This window comes from Schistocerca americana, chromosome 2 (genome assembly GCF_021461395.2).
Source record: "Schistocerca americana isolate TAMUIC-IGC-003095 chromosome 2, iqSchAmer2.1, whole genome shotgun sequence".
In the NCBI taxonomy this organism is placed as follows: Eukaryota; Metazoa; Arthropoda; class Insecta; order Orthoptera; family Acrididae; genus Schistocerca; species Schistocerca americana.
In genome coordinates this window covers 372,549,613-372,567,141 of record NC_060120.1, presented here as the reverse complement: position 1 = coordinate 372,567,141, position 17,529 = coordinate 372,549,613, and positions in this window count along the sequence as shown.

Here is a 17,529-nt window from a genome sequence, read left to right as displayed (position 1 = left end):
ATCCTGTCTCGGGCACTGATGTGTGTGATGTCCTTAGGTTAGTTAGGTTTAAGAAGTTCAAAGTTCTAGGGGACTGATGACCTCAGATGTTAAGTCCCATAGTGCTCAGAGCCATTTTAACCATTTTTGACCTTCGTTGAACTTACTGTTACACATCATTGATCGTCTCGATCGTCGATATCAGAAAATAGGGACCAAATTATAGCATCCCATTTAAAAAAAAAAAAAAAAAAAATTGACCTCTGTATCCCTGACGCGACCCCACCTAGCAACAAAAAACCAACGTCATATTATGGCCCCCGTTGTCCCATGCAACATTTGTCGCACAAACTTTTCAGCTGCTATCTTACTTTCGGAATTATTCTAGATGGCAATAGTTAGTGACTCACCCTGTATGCACGCAAGTTTGGGCGAGTTCCAACTAAAAGTTGTTGAGAAACAAGGCACTGAATTTACATATGCTGGTATCCTGAAAAATGTTCCATTAACATGTATTCTATCTTTGTTTTTTCCAGTTTAAACATCATTTAGGATACATAGAAGGAATACTTGTTAATGGAAGATATGTGAATCACATCATTTTTTTGACACTGAAAGGAAATATCTGTCTCGAATGCAGATAAACTTCAACAGCAAAAGGTAATAGAGCAATTTTGGAAGTGGGCTTGGCAAATCAACTGTAATAAGACTACAATAATTTACATGCATTACATCTACTAAAATTGTGCAAGTTAACGATGAAATCATAGAACCAGTTTTTGTTTTTAGAGCAATTGGTAGCAACTTGTCTGGAATGATTTCGATAAACTAAGCAATGTTTTCAAAGAGATTTATTACTCGAAAAGCCAGTCAGTAACTCAACACGAAGTTGAGTGATGTATGTTATGGATTATTGGGAGTGTCACTGAAGCCACCACGTGGATCAGAGAACAGACTGGGAGTGGGAAACTTAATTAATCTTCAGTTCCGAAAAAAGTGAGGTGGGCGCACCACATATCCAGATAAGCGGATGCTAGACGAACCAAGGAAGTTCTTTGAGCCGATTTAAAAGCGATAAGAAATAAACCGACACGGCATCTTTGGGGAGGGTGGGTATGATGATGGTAGGAAACATACAGGTGCAACATGGACGCGTATTGTAGAGGAATGTAATGCACGCAAAAGCCTGGAGAAGGCATTTATTCGGCACAGGGTGTGAAATGGCTGATGATGATGATGATGGTGATGATGGCGGTGGTGATGATGATGATGATGATGATGATGATGATGATTGTGCCTTACGACAGTATGTCACGCATATCAGTTCGAACCTCTCGTTACACATTTGATCATGATCATCAGCAACAGCAGTAGTGACACGACACTGCCTGTGTAGTTCCGCCTTCCGTAGAAGATTACTCCATTCTTTCCTGTTTAGTGCCGAACTCCTCTAATTGTGAATTGCAATATACCTTATGTCCTCCGCGACACCTTCTTCCCACATTAGTTTAGGTCTTACAACCCTCTTTCCTTCAGGTACTCTGTTGAATGTCCTCCTAATCATTCTCTTATTGGTCTCAGTCCATGTCCGGCCCAATGCCAGCCTTTTAATCTAAATTCAACGGACGATGTCCGGTTCATTACATGCTCGTGTAATTCATAGCTGTATCTTCTCCTCCAGATACTATTATCTTTCACAAGTCCAAGAATTTGTCTGAAGATCTTTCTTTCAAATATACCGAATGGTGTTTCAGGGATTTCGCTAATGTCCAAGTTTAAACTGATCTCACTAAAACTTTATGCATCATAATTTAAGTTTTAGCTTAGATTTCAGATGTTTTCTGAGGCTATGAGAGCACTTGTTGGGGGACAATAGGCGGCTAAGAATTTCAGACTAACACTGTTCTTACAGTTAATTCCTGGTCCAAGAGAGTGAAACTACGTACAATATCAAACATACGTGACCGAATTCTTATGAATGATGGTTCATTAGGATAAGCTTTCTTAGTTACAGGCACATACTTCTTTTCCTCTTCATTTATCTGTAGATTCATCTCCATATCAGCTCGTTTAAGACTTGTAATGGCTTCCTTCAATGCTCTTGGCGTTCTTGCAACTGTATGAGTGTCATTTGCATATATGAACTGATTTGAACAGCATAGGTACCCCCTGTATTGATGCCCATATTCCTTTTCCAAGGCTATAAAAACAAGAGGCGCGATAATAAATCGCTCTGTCTTATCCCGTTTTATGTGGTCACAGCACTTGAAACATATTCTGTACATTAATTTGATGTCAGTGCTTGCCATAGTAGTTTACACTAATGTGATTAACTCATTAGTTATCTCCAACTCTTCCACTGCTTTTTGTAGTTCCCTCTATTAATGCTGTGATAGGCTGATCTAAAGTATATAGAGAGGGGATGCATCTGAGTCCCAAATTCCTTACATTTTTCTAGAATTTGTCGTCTCGTAAAGATCTGTAAAGCAGTAGCTTTCGTGATGAAATCCACATTCATATTCACCGTTAGTATTTTAAACGTAAGGTGCCGGTCTGCTAGAAATGATGTTGGAGACAATTTTCTATGCAGTTTCATGTTTTTCGCTACTGTATTCACGGAAATGTTATTTTTCATCTTCTGGTGACTGGCAAGTAATTGATCTTTCTGCGTTTACTACCGTGACTTGAATCTTACTTTATATTTATAGCTTGTAGTTATTGGAAGAGGAACAAATTGCTTTCAAATTAAGTTCTCCGCAAATCGTGAGCTATCTTGCTTACTTTGCAATTGAGTACCTTCTCTGTTTGTTTAGTGTACTATTTGTATTCCAGTTCTTTATACAATTACTTTCTGTTAAATACTCATGGCACATTAATCGCGCTGACAGGAGTGAAAGTAATTGTCCACGGTTAATGCGGGTCCAGACTGTTTCCTTCTAACATCAGAATGGAATGAAACTTTTACGCCTTGCTTAAAAACCTTTAGCTTCATTCGCAGCAACCTCGGGAAATGTAAAGCCCAGAGAGAGGGGAGTACGTGACGCGAATACAGCCGCAAAACTAGGAGGAAGGGTGTATGCGATTTGAGTGCGTCCTGTGATACGCAGAGTGGCGCAGGCATATTTTTCCTACCCAAGATTTCTCGGTGGCCTTACGAAATGCTGGCGCTTTCCTGCATGCTGGGGGTGGGCGTCCTCTTGGTCTCAGGGGGCCTCCGTTCTGCTCGTAGAATTGAGTTGCAGCGCAGTCTGGCAGAAACAGGGCTACTCATAGCTGTGCGTGAGATTCAGAAACATGATTTCCATTTCAATGTAGAGGCACAGATGAAGCTTGGTTGATTACGAGAAATGCCTTGCAGGGAAAAATGATTTGTTGATTATGAGATAGGTTTTCCAGTTACCTGTACAGTTCACTCACTGTTTTAAGATGAAACATGTGTCGGCAAGCATAAATGATCAATATTTAGAATTAGAGCATGCAACGTCAAAATTAAAGGAAGCGTTACCTATTACAACGTTCTCGGTGCTGGCTTCTTCTGTAAGATCTCTCAAGGCCCTAATGATCTGTTATACCTTACGCTGGATGTAGTGCATGCTGTTTAATAGCACGAAAGTATTCTGGGAATCACGAGGCAACCACAAAAAAATTTACGTTACTTTCGAAAAAATGATCAAAGTTTACTGAAGTTTGTCTTTTCTCAGCAGATAAGTTACGAATGATTTTGCCAGTTTTCTTCTGGCGTCCTAAGTTCACGCCAGTAACTCTTATTATAAATCAAACTTGTGAAAAAGACTGAAATGAACACATGAGACCGTGAGGTACTGTATTATAGAGACGTAACAGTGCTGTTTGTAAAAATTAGGTAGTAACACGTTTAGAAGACATTTGAAAAACGACTAGAATGAAGGAAGTTGTTACAAATAAAAAAATCCAAAATTTGGAGGGGTTATTCGGTAATATGATGAAGTGGCATTACACTGCTGTTAAGTAACTGGACTCATAGTGGGGAGGAAGTGCAGGGTGAAGCGCGAACAACTTCTGAATTTCAAAAGAGGAAGTGCGTACAGTGAAATTTTGAAAAATACGATCCAAGCCTAGTTCCTGCTACATAAATCAGTAAGAAATGAATATTAATTTTATTTCTGGAACATTACATGATGGAGACAACAGAGTAATAAATACAGGAACTTAAAATGTTGCCATCGATACCACACACCAATGTCTCATACACAGCTTTCTTTCTCCAAGTGGGTAAGATAGGCTTTTATAGCGCTTCTCTTTGCATCTATATTGCAAAGTGGTGGGTGTGCACAAGGAGGTGACTGCAAACGGCAGCATTTGAGACAGTAAAACTACTTTGTTTGAGTGTACTAAAATAATTGAGTAAGTGAAACTACTTTGTGTGAATCTTAAACTGATGAATACAACTGAACCTACTGTCTCGTTACTTGTTTTTAGCATTTCAACACTGACCTACAGAATTTTCTCTGAGAAAGAGAACTCAAACTTAACCTATTCATTTATTAGCCACAATACACAAGCGCAGCGCAATCTGACTGCTCTAAAATGACAACATGACTTCAAATAATTAACATAAAAGAATGGCCCTGAATTGGAAGAAATCCTAACAACAACCCATACTTTTTCATAAATCACTTACCTCACAGAAAATCTTCATAACACAAACTACGGCAATTACAGCAAGCAGCAATTACAGCCAGCTAAATAAAATGATTCTAACTACTGTAGGCTCCAACTACTAGGAGGCATATGTTTAGCAAAAGAAAGATTTTGTTGAAGAACAAACAATTTATTTAGCACGTTTTACTTTATTCATGTGAGATCCAGTTCCAAAAATTATATAATCGTCAATAATGCCACTACCCAAACAGTACCATCTACATCCATCTTCATTTTACACTGCATGTCCTACCAACACTGTGTCTCCGTAAAGGACACATGTCCTAGCCGTTCGCTCGCTAACTGCTAACCGCCAGTCCGTCCAACCCCAGAGTCTCTTACCGAGGGAGCAGGGCGCTCTCAGCGATATTCATTACAGCCTATAGCGCTACCAACATCAAAACTTATAAACAGGCTACTCACAACACGAATTCCAGTTCTATTTGCCTTGCAAACAAGGCAAGCCTCCCACAAGTCTCATCCAGGGCAGTAGCGCTGTACCTACTTCAATTTGTAGCCGGAACACTATTACCCCATCCAAAGATGTGAATCATTCCGTACTGAAAGCGTCTCAATCACTCTGTGGACAAAATGAGAAGTTGGCAGGTTAATACTCTTTGGGACTAACCAAATATGCTATGACGGAAGGATCGCTGTCTTATCTTCATAAAGTGGAAAAATCGATAGGCCTAGACATGTTTCGTAAACCGATCGAACCAACGGTCTCCGTTTTCCCTTCCTTGTGTTTCTTATCTCGTAGGCAATGAGTGGTCGTATTATTTACGTTTGTCGTGAGGTTTTGTGAAGCGACGCAGACTATTGCTTAGCAATGGAACAAAGTGACGCAAAGTCCGAAAAGAGACTGAGAAATGTTGTTGGAAGGAAAACGAGACCAAGCGTGCAAGAGTGAAAGGTGACGCGTATCCAATTTAATGGGAAATGGTAGTTGTGGTTTATTTTGACCGTCAGGTTCATTTTTACCTTTCTTACGAAATCGATAAGCCTAAGGGTAAGATAGATACTGCCTACAGGAGAATTAAAGAGACCTTTGGAGATACGAGAACGACTTGTATGAATATCAAGAGCTCAGATGGAAACCCAGTTCTAAGCAAAGAAGGGAAAGCAGAAAGGTGGAAGGAGTATATAGAGGGTCTATACAAGGGCGATGTGCTTGAGGACAATATTATGGAAATGGAAGAGGATGTAGATGAAGATGAAATGGGAGATACGATACTGCGTGAAGAGTTTGACAGAGCACTGAAAGACCTGAGTCGAAACAAGGCCCTCGGAGTAGACAACATTCCATTGGAACTACTGACGGCCTTGGAAGAGCCAGTCCTGCCAAAACTCTACCATCTGGTGAGCAAGATGTATGAAACAGGTGAAACACCCTCAGACTTCAAGAAGAATATAATAATTCCAATCCCAAAGAAAGCAGGTGTTGACAGATGTGAAAATTACCGAACTATCAGTTTAATAAGTCACAGCTGCAAAATACTAACACGAGTTATTTACAGACGAATGGAAAAACTAGTAGAAGCCAACCTCGGGGAAGATCAGTTTGGATTCCGTAGAAACACTGGAACACGTGAGGCAATACTGACCTTACGAGCCGGCCAGTGTGGCCACGCGGTTAAAGGTGCTTCAGTCTGGAACCGCGCGACCGCTACGGTCGCAGGTTCGAATCCTGCCTCGGTCATGGATGTGTGTGATGTCATTAGGTTAGTTAGGTTTAAGTAGTTCTAAGTTCTAGGGGACTGATGACCTCAGATGTTAAGTCCCATAGTGCTCAGAGCCATTTGAACCATTTTTTGACCTTACGACTTATCTTAGAAGAAAGATTTAAAAAAGGCAAACCTACGTTTCTAGCATTTGTAGACTCAGAGAAAGCTTTTGACAATGTTGACTGGAATACTCTCTTTCAAATTCTAAAGGTGGCAGGGCTAAAATACAGGGAGCGAAAGGCTATTTACAATTTGTAGAGAAACCAGATGGCAGTTGTAAGAGTCGAGGGACATGAAAGGGAAGCAGTGGTTGGGAAGGGAGTAAGACAGGGTTGTAGCCTCTCCCCGATGTTGTTCAATCTGTATATTGAGCAAGCAGTAAAGGAAACAAAAGAAAAATTTGGAGTAGGTGTTAAAATCCATGGAGAAGAAATAAAAACTTTGAGGTTCGCCGATGACATTGTAATTCTGTCAGAGACAGCAAAGGACTTGGAAGAGCAGTTGAATGGAATGGACAGTGTCTTGAAAGGAGGATATAAGACGAACATCAACAAAAGCAAAACGAGGATAATGGAATGTAGTCAAATTAAGTTGGGTGATGCTGAGGGAATTAGATTAGGAAATGAGACACTTAAAGTAGTAAAGGAGTTTTGCTATTTGGGGAGCAAAATAACTGATAATGGTCGAAGTAGAGAGGATATAAAATGTAGACTGGCAATGGCATGGAAAGCTTTTCTGAAGAAGAGAAATTTGTTAACATCGAGTATAGGTTTAAGTGTCAGGAAGTCATTTCTGAAAGTATTTGTATGGAGTGTAGCCATGTATGGAAGTGAAACATGGACGATAAATAGTTTGGACAAGAAGAGAATAGAAACATTCGAAATGTGGTGCTAGAGAAGAATGCTGAAGATTAGATGGGTAGATCACATAACTAATGAGGAAGTATTGAATAGGATTGGGGAGAAGAGAAGTTTGTGGCACAACTTGACCAGAAGACGGTATCGGTTGGTAGGACATGTTCTGAGGTATCAAGGGATCACCAATTTAGTATTGGAGGGCAGCGTGGAGGGTAAAAATCGTAGAGGGAGACCAAGAGATGAATACACTAAGCAGATTCAGAAGGATGTAGATTGCAGTAGGTACTGGGAGATGAAGAAGCTTGCACAGAGTAACATTGAGAGCTGCATCAAACCAGTCTCAGGACTGAAGACCACACAACAACAACAAACGAAATGATCTTCACCTTCGTACAACTGTCGCTAAGAAAGCATGACCGAGTACACATTAGAAATCAGAGATCGTTGTGAACACTAGGAAAGCTGCCAAATTTCTTGAGTTTAGCTGTGATGCCTATAATGCACGGGGATGTAATTTCATCGTCATCATCGTCGTCGTCGTCGTCGTAATCGTTGACTTCAAGGATTGGGTCCTTTGTTCAAATCTTCAAATGTGTGTGAAATCTTATGGGACTTAACTGCTAAGGTCATCAGTCCCTAAGATTACACACTACTTAATCTAAATTGTCCTAAGGACAAATACACACACCCATGCCCGAGGGAGCCCTGGACCAGCCGCACAATGGGTCCTTTGTCCTTTTCCACCTCAAAATAGTTCACGCCATCTCTTTAAGGGGCTCCCGACGTTCTTCTTGCTGTTGGGTTATATTGTATTGCCGCTTTAGTTATTGCATCATTAGATATGCGTTGGAGAAGGTGTTTCCAGTTCAGCTGGCATTTTACAGTTGTATTGTAATAGCTTCAACAACTAGTTCTTGTCTAATATAGGTATTACTTACACGGGTCAACAATGAATATCCCGCTTCAATGTAGGAAAATTTCATCCCTTATCATTCGATTCGTCTCAACTGATCAGATGTTAGGATCTAAAATTCGTATCCAAAGAGCAGCCAAGGTAACACTTATACTTTGCAGAGTCTAATTAACGTTTCTTTCCATACGTTATGTCTGAATGAATGTTGTATAGTTCCACAGGAATGTCTGAATCTGGCAAATTTTAGCTCTACATCACCTGACTTGTAAAATTTAAAATTGTACCCTAAATATTTAAACTCTCTTACTTGTTCAGTTATTTGTCCATCTATAACAGTTTTGGCTCTTGTGAGTTCCAATTTTTGAAATATCATCACTTTCGTGTTATCTGCCGATATTCTCACCCTGTATTTACCGGCAATTTCACTCAATTTGTTTACTGAAATTTGTACCGTTTCTTCCAATTCTCCTACTACGTGGGTTGCCCAGAAAGTAATGCGCCACATTTATTTATTTATGTCTCAGCCGAAAACAATGCTACGAATCCGAAACGTTACGTGTGTATTATTTGAAGTCTCTTGAGTGAGCGCGCCAAGTTTCCGTCACTTCTGACAGCTAGCGTAGCTATAGGACAGTTTCAAAATGGCGTCTGTTGGTGGTGTACGTTTCAAGAAACGTGCCGTCATTGAATTTCTCACTGCAGAGAAAGAAACTGTGGGGAATATTCACAAACGCTTGTGCAAAGTCTATGGACCATGTGCTGTCGACAGAAGTACACGGAGGGCGATGTCATCAGAAGGCAGCTCGGCGGATCTCCACGATTTGCAGCGGTTGGGCAGACCATCCACGGCTGTGACACCAGACATGTTGCAGCGAACTGATGTTGTCGTTAGCTACAACAGTCACATTACGACTCGGCAGTTGGCGCTGCATCTGTCAATCAGCAAAGGAAGTTTGGATTCAGTTATCTCCACTCTTGGATATTCAAAAGTGTGTGCAAGATGGGTCCCGCAGTGTCTAACAGTGGTCACAAATCGCACAGAAAAAAAACATTTGTCTTGATTTGTTGCAACGTTTTGAAGCTGAGGGGGAGGCCTTCTTGTCCCGGATTGTGAAAGGTGATGAAACATGGGTTCACCATTTTTACCCCGAAGTAAAACGACAGTCGATGGAATGGCGCCTTTCCCACTCCCCACAGAAGAAAAAATTCAAAGCAACTGCTTCCACCGGTAATGTCATGATCGCCGTGTTCTGGGACTGTGAAGGTATGATTCTCATTGATGTGAAGCCAAGAGAAGGTATCATTAATTCAGAAGCATATTTCAACACATTAACAAAACTCAAGACGCGCTTCCGGCGACTTCGGCGCCACAGCAACCCAGGAGATGTTTTGCCGCGACACGATAACGCTCGGCCCCACACAAGTCTGAGGACTGCTGAATACATCACAAAACAGGGGTGGACATCCATCCTACAGCCCTGACCTAGCCCCCTCGGACTTTCACTTATTTGGGTCATTAAAGGATGCCATTCTTGGAAGATATTTTGAGGACGATGTGAATGTGATTCACACAGTGAAGCACTGGCTCCGCCACCTGGACAAGGATTGGTACCGACTGGGCATAAACTCCCTTGTTTCGCGCAGGGAGAAGGCCATAGAATGGGATGGAGATTACGTGGAAAAATACGGTGTGTAGACAAAACACCATTCTTTTGTGTGTGTAGTTCTCATTATGTTCAATAAAGAATTGTTGAAGAAAAAATTGCGGTGCGTTACTTTCTCGGCAACAATTTGAATTCTTGATTCATTTCGGCAGATTCTATCCTATTCCTCACAGTACAGATCCATAATTTATTATTTTCGCATAATCACTGAACTGCCGAAATCAGATCTGCTGGAACTCAAAATTCTTTAAGTGATTCCCACAGCATTTTCCACTTCACCTTGTCAAACGCCTTCTCATAATCGATAAAAACCTGGAAAGTTGGTAATCTAAATCCTCTTCTTTTCTCGGTTATTTTGCCGAAGTGAAAAGACAATCTAAACATGATCTAACTTTTCTAAAACCTTGTCGTACCTGTAGCATATGTGCATCCACTATTGGTACTGATCTCTTGTTTATAATTTTAGCATACAGTTCGTAGTAAGAAATTAGTAAACGTATTCGTGGTTAATTTGCGCATTGTCATTTATCGCCTTTCTTTTAAATAGGGCATAATAATGCATCATTCCATTCGTCTGGAACATGTCTGCTCAGACGTCAATTTCTGTTATACTAATTGTCATTGCGTAAGGACTTTCATTTCTGGTTCTCAGTGTTTTATCTGCGTATTCTAGCAAAAATACAGGAAAAAATAATAGATTGCATCAAAATATATCGTATCAGTCAGAAAGGGCCACAATTCACCGCCATTACTTTATCTCCCAAACTAGACTAACGTTTGACTATCAGCTAATCTTAAGAAATAAGCTTACTGGTGGGGCTGTAGTATTACAAAGTCCTTTTTATTCCAAAGCATATTTTACTGAAGTTTCAGCATCAACATTGATCTTTATTTCCTTTTTGTTAAGTAGGTGAAATGCTATTTACTTCTTGTACATATATAAATTTGAGTTTTAAGACAGTATTTACAAATTTGAAAAACAGACAAAGTTTTGTACTGTATATGTAGCACGTTACCACATGCTGTGGTATTCCTAGTGGTAGTGGTGGTAATTTCCTATAGGACCAAACTGCTGAGGTCATCGGTCCCTAGGATTACACACTACTTAATCTAACTTAAACTAACTTACGCTAAGGACAACACACACACCCATGCCCGAGGGAGGACTCGAACCTCAGACCGCGCGGCTAACACGCGCTTGTGGTATTCCCAGGTTTCTATGTATTCTATTACATTCATTTTCTTTCTCAGTTTCCCATCTGGAAAGATATAGAACTTAATGTGGAAAACTTATTTGCTTCGAAATTTTACGACTAGGTAATCTATGGTTAGACCTAACATTAACCAGTTCTGTACGGAAGATTCTGTGTGTGGTGCACGCGTGCGCTTGGATGAGATTAAAAATATAAACATAAATAGAAAAATCAAAATATAGTAATAATAATAATGATAATTAAATAAATACAATCCACACCCACTCACCTACTAAACACACACACACACACAAAAAATGGTTCAAATGGCTCTGAGCACTATGGGACTTAACATCTGTGGTCATCAGTCCCCTAGAACTTAGAACTACTTAAACCTAACTAACCTAAGGACATCACACACATCCATGCCCGAGGCAGGATTCGAACCTGCGACCGTAGCAGTCCCGCGGTTCCGGACTGAGCGCCTGAACCGCTAGACCACCGCGGCCGGCTCACACACACACACACACACACACACACACATACGCATAAAGGCAGATAGGCCTACACATCACAAAGATTCAAAACTCGTGCCCAGAACACATTCAACTGTCCAACTATCTTGTTTTCTAAGTTTGTAAAGAGTGACAGTGAAAGTTACACGGTGCAGATCATCACAGTGAAGACAATGTGGAAATCAGAGAAAGTAAGTGAAACATGTTGCAAACACACACACAAACACACACACACACACACACACACACACACACACACACACACACACGCGCGCGCGCACGCGCACAAAAATCTTCCATACAGAATTAGTTAATGTGAATCTTAACAATAACATTCCCAGTAGCAAAATTTCGAAATTAATAACTTCTCTACATTAAGTTATACAGGGTGTTACAAAAAGGTACGGCCAAACTTACAAGAAACATTCCTCACACACAAAGAAAGAAAATATGTTATGTGGACATGTGTCCGGAAACGCTTACTTTCCATGTTAGAGCTCATTTTATTACTTCTCTTCAAATCACATTAATGATGAAATGGAAACACACAGCAACAGAACGTACCAGCGTGACTTCAAACACTTTGTTACAGGAAGTGTTCAACATGTCCTCGGTTAGCGATGATACATGCATCCACCCTCCGTCGCATGGAATCCCCAATGCGCTGATGCAGCCCTGGAGAATGGCGTATTGTATCACAGCCGTCCACAATACGAGCACGAAGAGTCTCTACATTTGGTACCGGGGTTGCGTAGACAAGAGCTTTCAAATGCCCCCATAAATGAAAGTCAAGAGGGTTGAGGTCAGGAGAGCGTGGAGGCCATAGAATTGGTCCGCCTCTACCAATCCATCGGTCACCGAATCTGTTGTTGAGAAGCGTACGAACACTTCAACTGAAATGTGCAGAAGCTCCATCGTGCATGAACCACATGTTGTGTCGTACTTGTAAAGGCACATGTTCTAGCAGAACAGGTAGAGTATCCCGTATGAAATCATAATAACGTGCTCCATTGAGCGTAGGTGGAAGAACATGGGACCCAATCACGACATCACCAACAATGCCTGCCCAAACGTTCACAGAAAATCTGTGTTGATGACGTGATTGCACAATTGCGTGCGGATTCTCGTCAGCCCACACATGTTGATTGTGAAAATTTACAATTTGATCACGTTGGAATGAAGCCTCATCCGTAAAGAGAACATTTGCACTGAAATGAAGATTGACACATTGTTGGATGAACCATTCGCAGAAGTGTACCCGTGGAGGCCAATCAGCTGCTGAGAGTGCCTGCACATGCTGTACATGGCACGGAAACAACTGGTTCTCCCGTAGCACTCTCCATACAATGACGTGGTCAACGTTACCTTGTACAGCAGCAACTTCTCTGACGCTGACATTAGGGTTATCATCAACTGCACGAAGAATTACCTCGTCCATTGCAGGTGTCCTAGTCGTTCTAGGTCTTCCCCAGTCGCGAGTCATAGGCTGGAATGTTCCGTGCTCCCTAAGACGCCGACCAGTTGCTTCGAACGTCTTCCTGTCGGGACACCTTCGTTCTGGAAATCTGTCTCGATACAAACGTACCGCGCCACGGCTGTTGCCCCGTGCTAATCCATACATCAAATGGGCATCTGCCAACTCCGCATTTGTAAACATTGCACTGACTGCAAAACCACGTTTGTGATGAACACTAACCTGTTGATGCTACGTACTGATGTGCTTGATGCTAGTACTGTAGAGCAATGAGTCGCATGTCAACACAAGCACCGAAGTCAACATTACCTTCCTTCAATTGGGCCAACTGGCGGTGAATCGAGGAAGTACAGTACATACTGACGAAACTAAAATGAGCTCTAACATGGAAATTAAGCGTTTTCGGACACATGTCCACATAACATCTTTTCTTTATTTGTGTGTGAGGAATGTGTCCTGAAAGTTTGGCCGTACCTTTTTGTAACACCCTGTGTATGGTGGCTGTTAACAATCTGTGAAAGAAATCAAATGCACTAATAAACATAGAACCCCAAAAAAACCACAGCATGTCGTAACAGTTGTGTACTAGGTACGTCCAAATAGTAAGATCTGTTTGGTTACATAGAACAAACGTGTACAGATACAGAAAAAATATTTCTTGTACAAAAATCTACAACAGTTAAACTACTTTTCTACATAGCTTCCGAAATTTTGTGGGCACTTGTCATAGCATGGCACAAGTTTTTGTATGCCTTCTTCATAGAAGGTTGCCGCCTGTGTATTCAACCATGTGGTAACATGTTCTTTCAGCTCCTGATCATCATTGAAGTGCTGACCTCCAAGGACAGATTTTATGTCTAAGAAGAAATGAAAGTCGCTAGGAACGAGGTCCGAGCTGTACGGAGGATGATCAAACGCGTCCCAGTGAAATTCCCGTAAGAGCTGTTTGGTCGCATTCGCCGTGTGAGGTCGGGCATTATCATGAAAAAAAAAAAAAAAAAAAAAAAAAGCTTTTAGACAATAATCCTCGGCGCTTGTTCTGTATTGCGCGGGGCAATTTCTTAATGGTCTCGCAGTAACCATGTGCATTGATTGTTTGGCCTCGTGGTAAGAAACCAGTCAGCAAAATGTCTTTTCTTTCCCAAAAACTGTGCACATGACTTTTCGAGGTGTAACGATTTGCTTAGGCTTAACCTTCGTTGGGGGATGAAGTTTGCCTCCATTCCATTGATTGCCATTTTGTTTCAAGGGTGTCGTACGATACCGACGTTTCATCCCCCGTGACTATCCGAGAAAGAAAACCATCGCCTTCTTCATTGTAGCGTGTCAAAAACTGAAGTGAAGTGTCCATCCAATGTTTTTTGTGTTGTTCAGTAAGAATTTTGGGTACCCAACGTGAGCAAAGTTTTCGAAATTTCAGTTTTCCAATAACAATTTCATGAATTAGTGATCGTGAGATTTGCGGAACTTCCGTAGCAAGGGCACTACGCGTAAACTTACGGTTGTGCTCAATCTTCTCTTCAGTTGTGTGAACCAGCTCATCAGTAACCACAGACAGGCGGCCACTTCATTCTTCATCGACATTTTATCACGTCCTTCATTGAACAGTGTGATCCATCCTCTAATCGTTGAGTCACTCATAGCATTTTGTCCGTAAACCTCGCAAATTTGCCGATGAATTTCCTTTGGTTTAACTTTCTTTGCATTTAGAAAACGAATCAGAGATCTGATTTCACAGGCGGTGGTATTTTCAATTACGGTTGACGTTTTAAAGAAGCACTACAAACCACACGTCGGCAGTAGCGATCTGAAAGTGACGTACATGTCTTCCCCTTGAGTCAGAGTAACTGCCGCGGATGCTCGGTACTGCGATCGTAGCGCTGCCACGGATAGAAATAGAAACGGAACTTACTTTGTGGACGAACCTCGTATACAAACCTTTGTCTCTTTTTCAGATTTGTAAACACTGTCTTAAAACTCAAATTTATATATGTACAAGTAGTAAAGAGAATTTTTCCCGTTTGATACAAAGAAAATAGTAGCCCGCTGATGGTGCTGAAACGTCAACGAAACATATCTTGTAAATACAAGAAAAGAGAAAAAATTGTGTTTTGCTGAAGGCTGATACTCTCGGAAAACCAATGTATTTGTAAGAAAACACGGTCAGTAGAGATTCAACCTCAGGATCATTAAAAAAATTAACACTCTACTTCTTGCCCGACATGCTCATTGCATTTGGTGCTGTCGTCTCGATGTGAGTGTCAGAAACACAGAAAATAAACGATGTAATGAAGTGAAAAGATATATCGCAGCGCCTCTAGGTAAAGCCAAACATATTGCACTTGGTAAACTAGAGATATTGTGGGCATTGTATGAGTTTCCCCCGGCCTTTCCAGAGAACGCGCGAAATCCTGTCGGAATACTTCTTCGTTAGGCCGCGAGAACCCGGCGGAAGTTGCACCCTAGGGAGCGGAGAAGTTGCTGCGGGGATCACGTGCCATCGGGCGCAAAGGAGGCCAGGTGGCTCGGCAGGGGCGGCCCGCGCTTCCGGATTCCGGCTGCGCCCTGCGCGCCCCCGGGAAGACCAACAAGGGGGTCGCTCCGCTTCCCCTGCGGAATGCTAACCCAGTATGCAGCCGCTGCGTGACTGCGTCGCTGCCTCACCACAGCTAGGAAATGTACTATTCCCGTTACTCATTCACTCGGTGTCTTCCGTAAAGCGCATCACGGAGCAGGCGCTTCAGGGATGTGGTTGGACTCAAGTTGTACACCGAGGCGACAAAAGTCATGGTATAGCGACATGCACATATATAGATGGTGGTAGTGTCGTCTCCACAAGCTATACAAGGGCACTGTATTGGAGGAATGGCGGACATTTGCCACGCCGGACATTTGCCACACTTGCCCCTTCGCCAGATAGCGATCCCTCAGGTAAGGGACGCCCTTCCTCGTATTACTTGCCGGCCGCGGTGGTCTAGCGGTTCTAGGCGCTAAGTCCGGAACCGCGCGACTGCTACGGTCGCAGGTTCGAATCCTGCCTCGGGCATGGATGTGTGTGATGTCCTTAGGTTAGTTAGGTTTAAGTAGTTCTAAATTCTACGGGACTGATGACCTCAGATGTTAAGTCCATAGTGTTCAGAGCCATTTGAACCATCGTATTACTTCTGTCCGCTTTCAAACCGCAGTCTCCACATCTTACTCGATACAACCAGTACGTAAGGGACCTTCTTCTTCGACATCTTGGCCAAATACAGATCTTCATTTCCGAAATCGAAATATTTATAACTTTTGAGAAACGAAAGCAATACCGACGATTATGTCATTATGTAATTAGTTCTGCCAAGTATAAATACAGATCCCTTTGTCTGTACGGTAGCTTCCTTTCACGCACACTGATTGCGACAGAAACAGTCCATCGCCATGGGAGCAACAAGAAACGAAGGATGTAAAGAGAATGCGGATGTACGCTAATCATTTCTTTTTGATCACTGCATTTGTGCCTACTTTAATTACTGCAACTGCATGCCCAAAAGACAGTAAGGAAAGAAGAAATTGGTATGTGAATGTTTGAAAAGAAGAACGACATACTCCATATTAATTTACTCTCTAAAATGCGATATCCCTTGCGGCGAAACATTAGTTAGTAAAATGTAGCGGGACAATGTTCAAAACATGACTGAAAATACGTTCACTAAATAGAGATAAGAACATCTATGACTGACATGTCACCTGAAGTAGACGTACAATGTTAAAATGTTAGAAATAAGGAAATGAAGCAATACAGAATGCTATGTTTGTAACGTACGTTCTTGTTCTACATTGTTTAGCTTTGGTATTAACAGGGTCACAGAGAAAGCATCCTAGGTTTTCGAGGGAAAAGCCGTAATTGTAATGATCTGCACTACAACAGAAACAAGAAGCACAACTTAAGGAAAAATAATGTAATGTTTGTTCCAGCTCACAACCGACATCGAAGCAGATAGTTCCTGTGACTTAGTATGGGTTCAAATGGTTCAAATGGCTCTGAGCACTATGGGACTTAACATCTGTGGTCATCAGTCCCCTAGAACTTAGAACTACTTAAACCTAACTAACCTAAGGACATCACACACATCCATGCCCGAGGCAGGATTCGAACCTGCGACCGTAGCAGTCGCACGGTTCCGGACTGAGCGCCTTAACCGCGAGACCACCGCGGCCGGCACTTAGTATGGGCAGAGGTCATATTCGACAACCGGAATAAATTAATAACTGGCTGCTTTTACCGACACCCGGTCTCAGATGAAGCAGTTACTGAACAGTTCAAAGAAAACTTGAGTCTTATCACAAATATATACCCTACACATACAATTATAGTTGGCAGTGACTTCAATCTACCTTCCGTACGTTGACAAAAATACATTTTCAGACCCAATTTTAGATAGAAAACAACTTCCGTAATTGTTCTAAATGTTTTTTTAAATTATTTTCAACAATTAGTTCACGAGGCCATTGAAAATTGTAAATGGTTACGAAAACACACTTGACCTC